Source organism: Sminthopsis crassicaudata, chromosome 2 (assembly GCF_048593235.1).
Source record: "Sminthopsis crassicaudata isolate SCR6 chromosome 2, ASM4859323v1, whole genome shotgun sequence".
NCBI lineage: Eukaryota > Metazoa > Chordata > Mammalia > Dasyuromorphia > Dasyuridae > Sminthopsis > Sminthopsis crassicaudata.
Genome location: NC_133618.1, coordinates 4,619,919 through 4,632,364, shown reverse-complemented (window position 1 = coordinate 4,632,364; position 12,446 = coordinate 4,619,919). Strand labels below are relative to the sequence as shown.

Below are 12,446 nucleotides of genomic sequence, written 5' to 3'. Positions count from 1 at the left end.
CATACTGTCATACTAAGTGCATCCTTAGTCCATACTAAGAAACAGGAGGTGGTAAAATTAGATGTGTCATCTGGTGATTGGCAAATAAACGTAGCCTTCCCGGGATTACTATAGTTCTCCAGACAATGCCCTGAGATTAAGATTCTGAAAGATGTTTAGACTGAAAGAAATGAAATCAAATATACACACACAAGAACGCGCGAACACACACACACACACACACACACACACACACACACACATTTATTAAGATCCAGGACTCAGTTGGGAAATGTTCTTTTGGTAAATGGGGTGAGAAATCCAGTCCTGATGTTTTTCTCCCATTTGATTTTGAATCAATAAAAGTCTTCAAAAAGTTAAGGAGTACAGCCATTCATTTCTCTAAAGTGAAACTTGAATGTTTATTATGGACCTCAGTGTCATAATTATTGCCTCTTTGTATTTCAGGAGAACAAAGAACATTTAGCTCTATGTCACTTACTGGGATATGGGAAGGATGTGTGGTTTTCTCTTGATGGGAAGCTACGTCAACCAATGCTAATACCAGAGTTAGGGCTAGAAAGTGAGTTAGAAATCAGCTCCCCAACTTCCTTGTTGCCAGACATGTAACAAAAGGGATTTGAGTCCCGAACTCCCTGATACCCAGTAGGAAAATGATTTGTATATCTCAACATCAGAGAATTCAAATGTAGAGTCAGAATAGGCAACATTTCCCCACTATGTTTTCCCTCTTTCCTACCTTATTCCAATGATGTGATCATTTCCAAAGAAATGCTAAAATTAATTTTAAAATTCATCTTGTAATGGAATTGAAATATTTTTACTGTTTACTTTAAATCGGGAGATCCAAATAAATGTTGACTGTTTTAAATGAAATCTATATTGGAGTCCAATAAAATATAATGAGGAGTTATTGGATTCATTTATGTTACTTTTTTGTTAGACAAGGGAAGCCTCTTGTAGTGGATTGGCCTTTGATCCTTGACTGGGTGACCATGACCAAGTTAATCTCTCACGTCCAGAGTTTTGTCTTATAAGTTAGAGTTTTTCTATGACCTGTATTGGTGGCTGAACTTTTCCCATGAGGAGTTATTTGTATTGATGAATTCATCAATCTGGAAAAAAGAAAAAATAGTTTTTTAAGATGATTATCTCAGGAAATGTTTTAATGATCAAGGGAATCCAAGTTCTGCTACTGTGTTTGCAAAGTTTTGCTTCTACTCTTTTGTTATGTTGGACTCTGTGTGACTCCATCTGACAAAGATACTGGAGTGGTATTTTACATGTGAGGAAACTGAGGCAAAAAAGGACGAAGTAACTTGCCCAGGGACAGAATGTCTGAGGGGGATTTCAACTCATGAACTCTTTCCAATTCCAAAAACCAATGTTCTGTCCACTGTGCCACTAATCTGCCCTTTTACTCACTTAGTGACCTTAGAAAGGTCCCTTAACTTTCTGAGCTCCTTTTTCCTTGTCATTGGAAGAGGTCTCACTACATGAGCTCCAAGATCCCTTCCAATGCTTTCATTAATAATGTTTGTAATCAAACCAGGCCAACTTGATATTCTTTGGAGGTTACTAGTTTTGGGAGCTTTAGGTGTTTGTGGGAGGGAGGCTCCAATAGCAAAAGCATTTGTCAGACACAGATTTCCTTGAATAGACTTTGACTCCTCTCAAATTATTCCATTTCCCCCCAAAAAAAATCTCCCAAAGAATCATTTTTATTTCAGAGAAAAACCAGAAATAACAAATCATCCCCAGTGGATGAAATACTGAAGTTGAGAATTAATAGCATTCATAGCTTAAATCAAGAGTTCATGGAGTCATTACTAAAGACCAGAGAGCATGCTAGGCAAAAAATATTCAAGAAAAATTCACTTCTGTCAAAAAGCTAACATCTTAAAGGGATTCTAAATATAAAGGTGTAGACATGGAAGTCTAGGCAGATTGAGGGTCATACTCCACTTCCTATAGCTCCTTAAGGAACCTAGGCTTAAAGTTTTCAGTCTCAAAGCAAAACCTAGAAGATGGAAGAAAAGATAGACCTCATTCCATCTTCACAATACCTTGAAAGAAGGTGTTATTATTACTCCCAGTTTATAGAGGAAGAAACTAAGGCTGACAGAGATTAAATGATTTGCCCATAATCCCACAGCTGTGTTTGAGATAGGATTTGATTCCAAATCTTCAGTCTCCAAATTGACTCTTCTTTTTAACTATGCTAATGGCATCTGCTAAATGCAAAAGAATGAAGGAAGGGGTTCCATAAAGTGGGAATAGTAAGGGAAGGCTTCCCACAGAAGGTGGAATTAAGCTGAGCCTAATTAAAGGATGGCATAGTACAAATGAGCAGAGTTGGTTTAATACAGTTATCCCTAGTACCATGGAGATTTTCATATATCATAGGCTGGCATAAGAATTTAAATGGTATTTAGGGGAAGTTTTATGGAAACCCAAAATAGGAAAAGAAGAGGAAAGATCATTAAAAAAAAATTACAAATTGATAGATGCATAAAGCACATAGTATTGTATAATGACAATGTATTTTATCTTTTAATACCATTATTGATATATCTTCTTTGGTATGAAGAGGTTGTCAAAAACAACAACAACAACAACAACAAAACAAAACAAAAAAAAAAAAAAACACCAACTTTAAGCACGTTTTCCAGATTGCAAAGAAGCCATTCTTCTTTCATCCCTCCTGATGTGGAAGGGATGACTGTAATATGGTTTAAGGAAAGATGCTAGATTTGCATTTGAACAGCAGCTCTGCCATTCATTAGCTAAATGTGTAACCTTGGGGGCATCACAACCTTACTGGGCTTCAGCTCCATCATCTGTTAAATGAGAACTTTGGAAAAGATAATTTCCAGCCCATGATCCTGGAGCTAGTTATTAGTATGAAACTGAAGTTTTGTGGTTGAAGGTCCTTCATTTACAGTTTCTGAGGACTGAGGAGAAAGTATAAAAAAATACCAACTAACCAACCAGATTTCAAGACAAAAACTTTATTTTCACAGTAATTTTAAACTCCCACAAAGTTCAGATAATTACAATTCTCTTGCTTGATATTATTATTTTTTAATTTAATTCTGAACTTAATTATATATATGTGTGTGTGTGTTATAAATAATATATATATATATAAATCATATATATATATAGGGCAGAAAGAGTGGGATTGCAATAATATTAGGAATCTTTATTATTTTCTTTTAAAATATAGAATAAGTTCAATATATCTTTCTTTTTAAAATAAATTTAAGTTTTCTGTTATTATAGTCTATTTTGCTTTTCACTTACATAAAAGAAAAAGAAATCATTGTGTTAGATATGCATTGTCAAACAAAACAAATTCATATTAGCTGTATAAAAAGAAAAAATGTATAGTTCATTCCAACATGTAATTTTAAAATTGTCACATTTGTATCCTCCTTATTTATCTAATTATCCTTTATGTGATAAAACAGCTCTTTATATTATAAATATTTCTTTAAATTCTCCACGAGGCAAATGGTAAATGTTTGGATGGCCATGGGACAACAGACACTTTGATGCATTATTGGTGAGTCTTGTGAATTGATCCAACCCTTCTAGAAAACAACTTGGAATTAGATATTTTTGAGTGAATAAGTTATTTTTAAATTATTCTTTTTGAGTTTGGTGGGGGTTATGTTATTTTATTTTAAAATAATAGATTTTATTTTCAAAGTATTTGCAAAAATAATTTTCAACATTCACCCTTGCAAAAATTTTTGTTCCAAATTTTCTCCCTCCCCTAGACAGCAAGTAATCCAATATGTTAAACATCTGCAATTGATTCTTCTATATATATTTCCACATTTATCATGCTGCACAAGAAAAATCAAGATCCAAAAGAAAAAAATGACAGAAAACAAAAAGCAGGCAAACAACAACAAAAAAAGGTTCTCATGTTCAATTCCCATGAGCTCTTTCTGGATGCAGATGGCTCTCTCCATTACAAGTTTATTGGAGGAATTATATATTTTTTAAAATTTTCTAAACCCATCCTTCGACCCAGAGATATCAATCCTAGATCAAAGACAGGAAAAGATCCCGTGTATATAGAGCTTTATTTATAGCATCTTTATTTTTCTTTTTTGGTGGTAGCAAAAATCTCGAAGCAAAGGAAATGCCCAACAATATGCTTGTTTATTTTTAATATGGTAGATGGGTGTAAAAATGAAATATTATTGAACTAGAAACAATAAGAAACGAAGAATTTAGAGGAAATTGGGAAGACTTGGATTGAAGCAGAATGATATGAGCAGAACCAGGAAAGCAAGATATATAATGATTGGAATGATGCAAACATGAACATCCAAAGGCAATCCATGTCTGACCAGTATTGATCAGTCTTAATTCTCATAGCAATGAAGAATGCCTCTCTTCTCTCAGCAGCTCCAAGTGATGAATGAAGCTCATGTGATCATATATTGGCAGGATATTCCTTTGTTTTGCTTATCTACAGTTCTTTGTGAAAAGGAAGGGATTTTTTCCCTACACTATTTGAGCAGAATCATTTAGAGGTTATAACAATCAAAAAAGGCATCAGTAAAACTTACACTTAAAATTATTCACTTAACATATGTAAAAATTGCCAAACTTTGTAATGACAAGATTTGCATTCTCTAAATTCCCACGGGGGAAACGACTTGCTCATCTGAAAAATACCTGTGATCTCTCTTCAAGTTTCAGTGTGACTTGGCTCATTTTTGTTCCGAAAGAATGGGAGGGAAGGAAGGGAATGAGAGGGGAAAGAAAAACTTTTCTACTTTTCTGACAGACCTATCTCTCTGTTAAGATTAATTTAAAAGGCTATTTGTAACGTGCTCTCCTGGCAGTTACAATTACTAGTCTGTCCTAGACCCACCAGAGCACCTTTGACCACTGTCCTTTGCAGTGTGAGCTCTACCCGGCTCGCCTCCTCTGAGGCCTTCTAAGGTCTCTGGCCACAATCTCTTGAATCTATAGCTTAGTAACCGGTAGCGCACTCAAGAACAACCACGTGTAATCTTAAAAGCCTTTATTATACCTACTCACATAATGCCCTGACTGATGCCCTGACTTGTTGGTTCCCTGGTGAACACCTGGTCAGAAGACCCATGTGTTCACTACCAAAATCCTTACCTCTTTCGGCTACCCATCTTGGCTTGGCCACCCAGGCTAGGAGCCAGGGTGAACAGCAGGAGGTTAAAGAGGGCGGTTGCTGCCTGCAGTGGGCTTATATAGGGCCTGTGAGGTCACACACACAGCCAATCAGCGAGAGAGTCACCCATTACGAAGCTATCTCAATATGGCCAGGATCCCGCCCAAGGGCAGTCCTAATATCCACAGATATTACTTCTGGGCCTCAATCCCGATGCACTGTGTCCGCCCATTTAAAGGGCCCTTACAATTCCCTTTCTCTTGTTTTGCGGGAACCGCACATCTCACCAAGCTAAACTTTTAGCACCAGCTATAGTTCACTTGGTCCATGAGATGACAGAGTGTTATGCCCAAGGAGGTATAAAGCAGCAGATCAGTAAACAGAAGTATGACAATGAGAACCAGGCTCAACAGTGGCCCAAATGTTCAACCCATTCATCAAAGTCATACTCGAGATAATAGGCCAAAGAGATTGGATGCCAATGAGGTAGGATGTCAACACTGAGGTGGGAAGTCAACAAGGTAAAACATCACAATTCTAGTTAACAAATATCAGTAGGTATGTTGTCACAATTCTAGTTACATTTATCACAGTTCTAGACCAATTCTAGTTTCTTACAATTTTCTGTTGCACTTTTCACACTCCTAGAACAATTCTAGCTTATCACAATTCTCAATTGCACTTTTCACAATTCTAGAACAATTCTAGCTTATCACAATTCTCTATTGCACTTTTCACAATCCTAGAACAATTCTAGCTTATCACAATTCTCTATTGCACTTTTCACAATCCTAGAACAATTCTAGTTTATCACAATTCCCTATTGCACTTTTCACAATTCTAGAACAATTCTAGATTCACAGGTGCACATAAGCAGTCATGTCCAGTAACATTGTCTCAATAACAATGGCAGGTGGGTGTGTTGGTTTTTCACCCACTAATTTAAAAGCATAGTCCTTCAATAGAAAGCATAGGGCAAAGCCTCTTCCCAGGCCACCATATGGCAAGTGGCCACGGGAGAAGCAAGCAGGCCCATTGTCCATTTACAGTCTTTATATTGCGTATCACCCAAAACAGTCCATTTCAGCTGCAACACTGGAACTGTGTCTGGTTTCTCTGGTCACGGTCAGGAGGGGCATCGCTGCCATCAGCGTCTGAAGGGCTGCGGACATCTGGCTGGTCCCTCTGGCTGGTTGTCTGGTCCTTCTCTTGGATCCCCAGGTTACAAATGTCTCTGGTGGGGATGAACTCTGCTGCTGGATCTGCACCTAGGAAGGAATGTCCCCGGGGCCCAACTTGGGCCTTTCCAAATGCCATCCAGGCCTTTCCACATCACAGTGGAAACAAAGTTGTTGTCAAAAAGATTAACAAGTCAGACAAAAGTCAGTCTGTCACTTAGCTGCACTTTCTGTGTATGCCCGAAGTGCATTGCTAAGGTAAAATGCAAAGAATTTAAAAATGTAAAACCAAAATAATTTAAAAGTGTAAAACCGAAATAGATTAAAAATATAAAACCAAAATAACTTTAAAATGTAAAATCAAAATACTTTGAAGATGTAAAATCAAAAATGTTTAAAAATGTAAAATCAAAATTTAAAATTGTAAGCAATCACTTATCCCAAAATTCCCTTCTCTTGTTTAGAAGAGAAGATCTTGGGGATAGTCTGTGCAGTAATGACTTTACTAGAACACTCGGCTATATCCTTGAATTCTTTTGCCTAAAAATCAAAGTTTGAGTTTCTGATACCGAATTGTACTCCAGGAGTGTGAATCAATAAATCTGATATTACTTTTCCTCCTGGGTCAAAGATCACACACTGTCTATTTATTCTAGTGATTAAAACAGCAATTTTCCAACCCATTCTAGACATAGACACTGTTTTATAAGTACCCGTAGGGGGTTGGGAAATCAAGCTCACCTGTGGAAGTGGAAAATCCACGAGGTAAGAAAAGAGGAGTTCCAACTCTCCAAAGACGATCCTAGCAGTTTTACAAGTATAAAACTCCACTCTCTCTAACTGCAAGGTCTTGTCCCAGTAAGGTTTCTTAGAAATTAACTGAACAGTATTTTTAAAACTTTTCTGATTATACTCAATACCCCACAATTCCTTTTTGCCTTGGGACATAAAGCCTACTCCTGTCCTTTGAAATGAAGACACAGGAGTTTTGAATGGATTAATGGGCAGTGCTGATGATATTATCGCCCTTCCTTTTCCTCCTCCCCCTTCTCCCTTGGCCCAAGAAGGTGAGGCAGAGGGAAGAAGAATTGGAAAATCCCCCAAAGGCTGATTCAAAATCAAACCTGAGCTTTGCACATAAAAAGAACTAAACTTCTTCTCAATGGAAGAGTAATCAATACATTCCTTAAAACAACAATGCACAAGGTAAACCAACAAAACGCTAAGAAGAATTTCTACAACTGAAGTCCATGTGATTCGTTTATTTCCTTCCTTAGTTTCAGCCACTGGTTTGAACTCTTCCTGTTCTATCTGTAGTAACCTAGCTTTTTCTTCTTTCTCTATCTCCATCTGTAGTTTAACCTGCAATTCCAGCAACTCTTGCTGTGGCATTTTATACTCTCTACTGTCATACAATCGCATTAGCTCTAGGTTGCTCCCTCTCCTAGCTCTATTTACTGGGTGTGGGGATAGCCTTTGTGGAGCTTGATTACAAGCTTCCTGCTGTTCTTCAGTGGTGATCTTTGTTAAAAGATCTTCCATCTGGCTCTTTAACCTCTTTATATAATAAGCATTATGTTCAGCTCTGTCCTTGAGCCTGATCCCAGATTTACCTGGGTCCATATTGCTTCTCTGTCTTCCCTCTTAAGTGGCGTTTCTACTGGATCTTTCAGAATCTTAATTCTGAATATTAAATATTTTCAAAACCTGATAATTCCTGATGCGTCCACCACGTTGGGCGCCATTTGTAACGTGCTCTCCTGGCAGTTACAATTACTAGTCTGTCCTAGACCCACCAGAGCACCTTTGACCACTGTCCTTTGCAGTGTGAGCTCTACCCGGCTCGCCTCCTCTGAGGCCTTCTAAGGTCTCTGGCCACAATCTCTTGAATCTATAGCTTAGTAACCGGTAGCGCACTCAAGAACAACCACGTGTAATCTTAAAAGCCTTTATTATACCTACTCACATAATGCCCTGACTGATGCCCTGACTTGTTGGTTCCCTGGTGAACACCTGGTCAGAAGACCCATGTGTTCACTACCAAAATCCTTACCTCTTTCGGCTACCCATCTTGGCTTGGCCACCCAGGCTAGGAGCCAGGGTGAACAGCAGGAGGTTAAAGAGGGCGGTTGCTGCCTGCAGTGGGCTTATATAGGGCCTGTGAGGTCACACACACAGCCAATCAGCGAGAGAGTCACCCATTACGAAGCTATCTCAATATGGCCAGGATCCCGCCCAAGGGCAGTCCTAATATCCACAGATATTACTTCTGGGCCTCAATCCCGATGCACTGTGTCCGCCCATTTAAAGGGCCCTTACAGCTATTCTCCTTGCAGCATCCTGTCCCGGCCCGCCAGACTCAGTTATTCGTGGGGTACTGAGGAGAACCCAGCCTGAAAGAGAAATGGCGCCAGAAAGAAGAGGGAGACCAAGCAGATCCTTGTCAAGGTCTCAGTTTATTGCTCTAGGGGTACAGCCTATATAGCAAAAAGCATGAGAAAGAGAAGTAGGGTTGGGTCTGGGAAAGGAACATGGGAATGGCTGGTTCAATGAACAGGAACATTTTGCAGTTAGGATACACAATGTTGGAACATACACAATGTTGGAACATTCTATGGTCAGCTGATTCTTGGAAGGATCATGCCCACCTGTGGTCGGCCTGATTCTCGGAACAATTTGTCTAAGGGTAAGGCCCACTTAGGGGGGAGAGACACCTGGGCAGGCCCACTTAGGGGGGAGAGACACCTGGGCTGAAGCCCTTGGCTCCCGACATCTCCCCCTTTCCTCTTTAGAAGCAAAAGATTGCATAACACAAGGGCTGGTGAAAGGCCTGTCTTAGGCTATGTGATTTGCATTATTCAAATCTATGCAGTTTCCATATATATGAGGTAAAGCAAAGTTATTAGGTAAGACAAAAGGTAACACATGAAATTGACACATAACAGCCCATATCTTGACAATACACAATAGTTCCAGTACATCAAAAAGAAGTACACATAGCATTTTCAGGTCATTCTTTTTTCCATGCTTCTGTTACATTCAACATATAATCCCACATTGCAACAATCTCCGAGCATTCTCTTTTTTTATCAAGGTATACATATTTTGTAAAGAGCATTTGGTCCAATTAAATAATTTACTAATATTTCCAGTAAAACCCAAACTATTAATAATACTATCACTAAAAAAGTTGTAAGAATTGGCCTTGACATTTTAATGTGTTTTGGTGGGGTAGGATCTTTGTGGGCAACTATTGAGCATTTATAGTCAAAGCTTGAGAAACATCTTGTCCAGCACTGCGCAGTCTGCTGGCCAAGGCCTCAAGGTCTATTGAATTAACTATACCCAAACCAGTTCCAGCACCACCAAGTAGGGTATCATACCAGGTTCTTTTCTTTCTAACACAATTCATCAGAGGAAGAAAAGTTATATTATTGGCACAAGTTTTAGGAACTCTTATGATTGATGGAGGATGTTTTGTAGGAGGGGGAGGTGTCAGTGATAGACATTTATCTAATAATGAGGCTTCAATACCGCTATCAAGATTTTACATGCACCGTTCATCAGTTGCTTTTCAATGTTTGTCTCAGCTTGTTCTCTGCATTCAGTTGGGAAGTCCACACCCTCGGAGTCCACCAGTCCTTTAATTCTGGTATGCTGAGTCCACTCTCTTTCCTGTGTAGCACTGCTGTATCTGATGTCAAGAGGATCTGGAACAGTCCTTTCCAGCTCGGGGTGAGTTTGTCCCCCTTCCATGTCTGAACCAGGACCCTATCTCCAAGCTAGAACTCATGCACTGTTGAAATCCTAAGGGAGGAGTCTGAGCAATAAGCCTGTTTAGTTGTAAAGTTTTCAGATGTTACAGTAAAGACATAATATATTTCCTTAAAAACAAATCCTTGGTTTCAAGTATTGGATACAAGGAAGAATTTTGAATTCCTTTTGGATAAGGGTGACCATACAATAAATAATTCATAAAGTGACAATTCCACATCTCTTCAGGGGTTTTGTTTTAATTCTTAATAAGGCAAGGGGAAGGCACTTGGTCCAGGGCAATTGTGTCTCTAATGCCAATTCAGTCAGTTGCTGTTTAATTTCCTTATCCATCCTTTCCACTTTACATGATGAGGGAGTATGCTATAGCTTGGGCCACAGATTGGAGGACCTTGGCTGTGAAACAGGTGCCTTGGCCTAAATCTGCCTGCTCCACCATCCCATACCCTGGAATGATATGCTCAAGAAGTACTTTTACAATTACTGAGGCTGTTGCCTAGGCAAGGGGAATGGCCTCCACCCATAAGGCCAGATGGTCTACTACGACCAACAAATATTTGAGACGCCCCACTGACAGCAGTTTGGTAAGGTCCACCTGTATGCTTTGGAAAGGCCTGATACCAGGAGGCCTTCTTCCTTTTAGACTTGTCATTGGGCCGCCCTATTCATCCTCTGACAAACAGGACACCCACTGACCAGTTGCCTTCTATTGTGTATAAGACAGTGCCACAGACCTAGTCAGCACCACATCACACAGGTCTCGGACATTCCAATGACTGCCCTGATGTAAATGTTGGGGTACGTGTCTCATACCTGCTGTGGTCAGTACCTCTCTGCCATTAGGGAGGAGCCAGTGCCCCTCTTTATTCTCCTGAGCACCAAGGCTTTAGATTTCCTGCTACTCTTCTGGGGTAAGGGAAAGTGGAGACATTAGAGGCATAAATGCCAGAATTAGCACCATTATCTCCTCAGTACTTACAGATTCCTCTTCTCCAGGCCACATTGCCTCCTCATCTGCAAAGCAGTTTCTCCTTATCTCAAATGAATCTCCTCTTTGGTGCCCCTGCACATGAATCACTGCAGCATTCTTAGGTAACATAAGATTAGTCAAAATTTCAGAGAACAATGCCCTGTGTGCCAATCCCTTTCCTTTACTGTTTTCCATTCCCCTTTCTTCCCATATTTCCCAAATATTTGAACAATTCCCCAAGCATATTTTGAATCAGTCCTTCAAGCAATTTTAGGGCTTGATTTACTGCATATAATTCACAAATTTTGAGCTGACCACTCTTTTGGCAAGAATCCAGCTTGAACCAGAGTCAAATCTTCCCTATTAACAATAGCATAATCATTTTTTCCTTTTCCCATTAACTATTTGTGAAGAACCATCTATGAACTATTCAGTGCCTTTTAACAAAGAAACTTCCTACAAATCTTCCCTAATCTTAGTTTGGTAATCAATCACATTTGGACAATCATGTTCAAGGGACACATGTTCCCCAGGGGAAGCAGATCAGAACATGGCTGGATTAAAGTTATGGTCTCGTGAGAGTACCAAATCATCTCTTTCTAATAATGTTGCTTCATATTTTAAAATCCTTGAATCAGTCAGCCACCTCCTGGCCCCTTTGATTCAGAATTGATTGAACCTGGTGCAGGACACTCACTATTAAACTACCCCCAAAGGTTAATTTCTGACTTTTCTTCTACCAAAAATGCTGTGGCTGCCCTTGCCTTAATTGTGCTAATACTTCTAAAGCCACATTGTTTCCTACTATATGTTGTTTACAGGAAACACACCTGAAACAGGATGAGACATTCAAACTAAAAGTAAAAGGGTGGAGCAGAATCTATTATGCTTCAGGCAAAACCAAAAAAGCAGGAGTAGCCATCCTCATCTCAGATCAAGCAAAAACAAAAATTGATCTAATTAAAAGAGATAAGGAAGGGCATTATATCCTGCTAAAGGGAAGCATCAATAGTGAAGCAGTATCAATATTAAACATGTATGCACCAAGTGGTGCAGCATCTAAATTCTTAAAAGAGAAATTAAGAGAGCTGCAAGAGGAAATAGATAGCAAAACTATAATAGCGGGAGATCTCAACCTTGCACTCTCAGAATTAGATAAATCAAACCACAAAATAAATAAGAAAGAAGTCAAAGAGGTAAATAGAATACTAGAAAAGTTTGATATGATAGATCTTTGGCGAAAGCTAAATGGAGACAGAAAGGAATATACTTTCTTCTCAGCAGTTCATGGAACCTATACAAAAATTGATCATATACTAGGGCATAAAAACCTCAAAATCAAATGCAGTAA

The 12,446-nt window shown here is 39.0% G+C and overlaps 1 long non-coding RNA gene across 1 annotated transcript; it reads right to left on the bottom strand.

Moving 5' to 3' along the window:
• Window positions 1-8,788: 8,788 nt before the first annotated feature.
• LOC141553926 (uncharacterized) lies at window positions 8,789-11,888 on the bottom strand. Its single transcript, XR_012485721.1, has 2 exons — window positions 9,097-11,888; window positions 8,789-9,065 (listed from the first exon to the last, which is right to left on the bottom strand). It is a non-coding gene; the product is annotated as an uncharacterized LOC141553926 (long non-coding RNA).
• Between the last annotated feature and the right edge of the window lie 558 nt (window positions 11,889-12,446).